This window comes from Tachypleus tridentatus, chromosome 2, assembly GCF_004210375.1.
Source record: "Tachypleus tridentatus isolate NWPU-2018 chromosome 2, ASM421037v1, whole genome shotgun sequence".
Lineage (NCBI taxonomy): Eukaryota > Metazoa > Arthropoda > Merostomata > Xiphosura > Limulidae > Tachypleus > Tachypleus tridentatus.
Genome location: NC_134826.1, coordinates 56,325,251 through 56,330,071, shown reverse-complemented (window position 1 = coordinate 56,330,071; position 4,821 = coordinate 56,325,251). Strand labels below are relative to the sequence as shown.

Here is a 4,821-nt window from a genome sequence, read left to right as displayed (position 1 = left end):
AAACAATAAACCCGACAGTAATGGCACTTATAACAAACACACTTACTTCTGCTCTGCTGTGCTACTCCGCTGTATCAAAGACTGGGTTATGGGCTTTAAACGCTGAAATTCAAAGTTATAGTTACTAGTGGGTGGAATATGTAATTCGTGATACAGATGTCTTAACGTTTAAAACATTTACTATCTCCTAGCTGAAAACTAAGTCAGGAAAATGGATCCAGGCCACTCCAATAAAGGACACTGTTATTCTTCTTGTTGCAGACTTGATGTCCATCTGGAGCAATGGACTATATCCAGCAACAGTGAGTAGATAATGTTCGATAATCTTTTTTATTAAAATATCAAGCACCAAATAAATGTGCAATCTCTGACTGAGGCATGTTTCTATTAATTTTTTTTCGTTGTGCGACTTTTAACTGTGTTTTGGAAACTCTCGTCCATATTTTATTAGTTTTGTGACTTAAGAATTTGTTTTTACAATAAAAGATATTTTCAGCTAATATGCTATCAATGGATTATAGTCAACGTTTTCAATAAAACCAATATGTCAACAACCTGACCAATATGAATTGAAAGAGCGCGTTCTTTGTTCAAATTAATTACTGTTAAACATATGGGTTCTAATGTGTTTGTTCGGTTTTGAATTTCGCGCAAAGCTACCGAGGACTATCTGTGCTAGTCATCCCTAATTTAGCAGTATAAAACAAGAGACAAGGCAGCTAGTCATCACCACCTGCCGCCAATTCTTGGCTATTCATTTGCCAATGAATAGTGGAATTGACCGTCACATTATAAAGCCCCCACAGCTCACTAGGAAACATGTTTGGTGTAACAGCGGTTCGAACCCAAGAACCCCAGATTACGAATCGAGCGCATTAACCACCTGACCATACCGGACCTGTTCTAATGTGATTATTGATTAGTTTTAGCTTACTAAATATCCTTTTACCATCTGCTCTGCTAACTGGAATAGTTATTGCTACCATTATAATCTTGTAAAGTTCAGGAAAAGCCATAATGAAAGGTTTTAAACCTCATCAACTGCTCCAAATGTGACACCTGAATACTCATTCATTCTCTTAGTTGGCCTCATTTACACCTTTGTGTTCAAGATTCGGCCTGTAATGAGCTGTAGGAGGTTTAATAGTCAATATCGATTATTTCTTCTGAATTGGGGTCAGTTCCCGAAAGGGAATGAAATTTGGATATTTTCCATGCAAAGTTGTTTGGTTAGTTCTCCAATAAAACTATCAATGGCTGAAAATAAAGTGGCTCATTTAATATCGTATGGCGTCTCTCTTATAAAGTTTGGTTAGAACTACGAACTAGAGGTCTGTTACTGACGCCGACTGCAACATTTCAAGTAGTGTGTCCGTGTGCTTTCTTATAACAAAGTCCCTTCGGGCTATCTTCTGTGCCCATGGAGGGAAACTGAATTCCTTACACTACAATTGTAAATACGAAGACTTATTGCTGTCCCACTGGGAGATTTCTGGTAGCGATGTCACCAGAGCATTGAAAATAATGAGCTGTTTTGTCATCACATCTATAGGTTTGCAATTCTGTTAGATTTCCAACGAGATCTGCTGCTTTTAAATAATCTAACCTCGAACTTTTCAACATATCTGACACTTTTTTCACTTCACGTAAGCATGCAGTCCACGAATGTCAAGTTGCGCCAAACATTGAGGTACGATTTGTCTTATTTTCTGTTCCACCACAGAATACTTGTCGCTCACGGCGGCGTTGCCATCATATCCTTTACCAGCCAGATCTTTGACATCAACTCCTTGTTTTTAACCTCTAAGCATATAGGGTAAACGATCTGCATCGAATTCTAATCAACTTCTATCTGAACTTCCGAATCATTAAAGTATTGAAGTAACAAATGCGGGTGAAGCACATGTTGGTTGTGCACGTCTACATATTACAGTAGTCTTGAAGCTCCTTCAATGTCTTCCTCAAGCCCATATTTTCCAGGTATGTTATGGTGCATTCACTTAAATGATGGTGTTGTTGTTTGAAGCAGTAACTTGGATAAAAATGATTCACCTTGTACTTGGTTCTCATTTGAAGATATATTTAACTTTTTATCTATCATAAATACATCTTACCCATGATGACTGTTCGCCTCTCCGCTGTACCAAAACTTACATTCTATTTTGTTGCACTTTACAGTTTCATCGTCTGCTTGTTCCAAATGATGAGACAGAAAAACAACGTGAAAGAAGTTCCTTCGTATATTTTGTTGTTCCTGACAAGAATGTCACAGTGGAGCCACTCCACAGCACGATTCCAACGATTCCATTGAATTCTTCAAAATATATTAAAGAAAAATACTTATCAACACTCAAATAACGAACTTTTGCTTCGATTTATTCGGTAACGACTATATATTCGGTCTTATGGCATACCATAATCAAATATTTACTTTCCCTAATTCCTTGTTTTTGTACTTCTAGTGTTTACGTATCTAAATATACACGATTATTTGGGCAAGTTGTTTGCTTAGAATTAAGCACAAAGCAAACCACAATGGACTATTAGTGCTCTGCCCTCCACAGATATCAAAACCTAGTTTCTAGCGCTGATTCCGCAAATATACCGCTGTGCCAGTTTCGCATTTAAAAAATACAAAGTATGACTACACTGTGGGAATTTCTTAACATGGAAAACGGGAACTCCATTTTCATAGCTCAATAGTAATATATTTCTGGCATCTAAAATGGCCTTATTTTGTTTCCGGATAGCTTTATTCTGTTTCCGAGGAGTAATGACCACCACAGAGTTTCCATCAACACTAGGGTATTCCTAAGTCTAACAGCAGACTGTGCATAAGAGCTTTAAGCTAAGAACTTTAAAAATTTGTCTTCTCACTCCAATATTTGCCTGAAACGTAAAACGAAATGTTCATTTCCCACCTATGGTTTCAGAGAAGTATCCCCACTTTTCAAAAACCTAAACTCGGGTTAAAATGTAATGATAAACAACGTACAATAGGGTGGATGAAATTATTATTATCTGTTTCTTTAACACCAATGTTGTACGGAACGGCAATGTGCATCATATTACTGGTCTGATCTGTACTGTCCAAGACCTTCAATGAGACATAACGTACGTTAAGAAAAGTGTATAGGTTTAAAAACCAAAACAAAATTGACTTCTCTACAGCATTTATAATACATGGTTTACATGGTGTATTGTCTACCTTTATCACATGATAACCATCTTGAAGATACACATCACTTTTGCAATAATCACGAACACCACTTCTGCAGTTCCTCCATCATCTGTTTTGTTTTATGCTTTGTTTTATCCATCAATTATCTCTTGCTTTCACGATTGGATTGCGATTAGAAATGTAACCTCACTCATTTGCTAGTTTAATCTTCCGTTACAGATACTACTCTCACTAATACAGTAAACTATAACCAACCCATCACACGTTGAAAGTACCCTACTTTCATTTATTTTGTGTGACGATTTTCATAGTTGGACTTAACAGTCTAATTAGCTATATTAACATAATTCACAAATAACAGAGATGCTGTCTTTAGCCACGCTTTATTTTAAATATCAGTACCAAAGTTCTGCAACTTTTATAAATATGTAGTTAAAGACCTCCAAAACTATATAACTAGAAAATACTTTTGGACGTCGTGGTTGGTTAGATACCGGCCTTAAACCCATAATTATACAGAACTCAAAGATATTGTCTTATTAAACTAACTGCTGAACTTCTTATAGCACTTGAACTAACTTTAATCCTTTTATTAGTAGTTTTAGCTTGAACTAACTTTAATTCTTTTATTAGTAGTTTTAGATTTCATTTTATAATTTTGTGTGAAACTTATGAAAGTACTTTACCATATAGGAATGAAATAAAACCAGTTATGGATTTTCAATGTTTGTATTTTGTGTGTACTTCTTATGAAAGTACTTTACTATATAGCAATGAAATAAAACCAGTTATGGATTTTCAATGTTTGTATTTTGTGTGTGTGTGTGTTCAGAACTTTACAGCTAAAACACATAAAGGGTCCAGTCACTACTGATGACTAAGCAACAAGCTTTAGGCCTTAACAGTAATTATATTGTACTTAAGCATAAAGGTACACAATGGGCTACCTGTGTTCTGCCCATGAGTATTGAAACCCACTTTCTATTGTCGTATGTTCATAGACATACTTCTATGTCACTATGGAGCCTTCTAATAGTGAGATTTGGAGAATATTGCTGAAGTGGCCATAACCGAGACAACACACTGTGCAGATTTAAAATCAAAACAGAACTGATACTCCATAATTCCAAAGTATCTAATATCAAACCGTGTACATGAACACCACATGTACTTGTTCAAGAGTAGAAACTGTAATGTTCATCTAATAATGAATAAATGTTTCATATAAAGTGTTGCAATACTGGTATTATCTATTACACTTTTCAGTGATACAAAATGAGCTTTTTAATATTACAATAGGTATATTTTAAACACAATATCTACACTTTGTCCACTGGGAAGGACAACATATCAAGAGCTTTAAACAGAAAAGTGTTAAGATGTAATAATAAGATCTCTTATGAATAGTAGGAAATTCAAATGATTTGATGCATTATTTCTTTTTGGTGTATTTAATAAGTAGGAGATAAATAAAACAAAATTGGAAATATATTCCTTCAAACTTCTTAACTGAATAGAGCTTGAACTGAAATATAGTAAACAGGTTTTGAGTGAATTTTTTTTTCACTTTCATTTACCTAATCTCAGTTAAAATTTGTTTCTTCTACTGTGATTTTATATAAAACACTGGAAACATTAAG

At 34.9% G+C, this 4,821-nt stretch overlaps 1 long non-coding RNA gene across 1 annotated transcript; it reads left to right on the top strand.

The window, feature by feature from the left end:
- The first annotated feature begins 42 nt into the window (after window positions 1-42).
- Window positions 43-3,980, top strand: LOC143243886 (uncharacterized). The gene is made up of 2 exons (XR_013024797.1): window positions 43-302; window positions 2,179-3,980. It is a non-coding gene; the product is annotated as an uncharacterized LOC143243886 (long non-coding RNA).
- The last annotated feature ends 841 nt before the right edge of the window (window positions 3,981-4,821 follow it).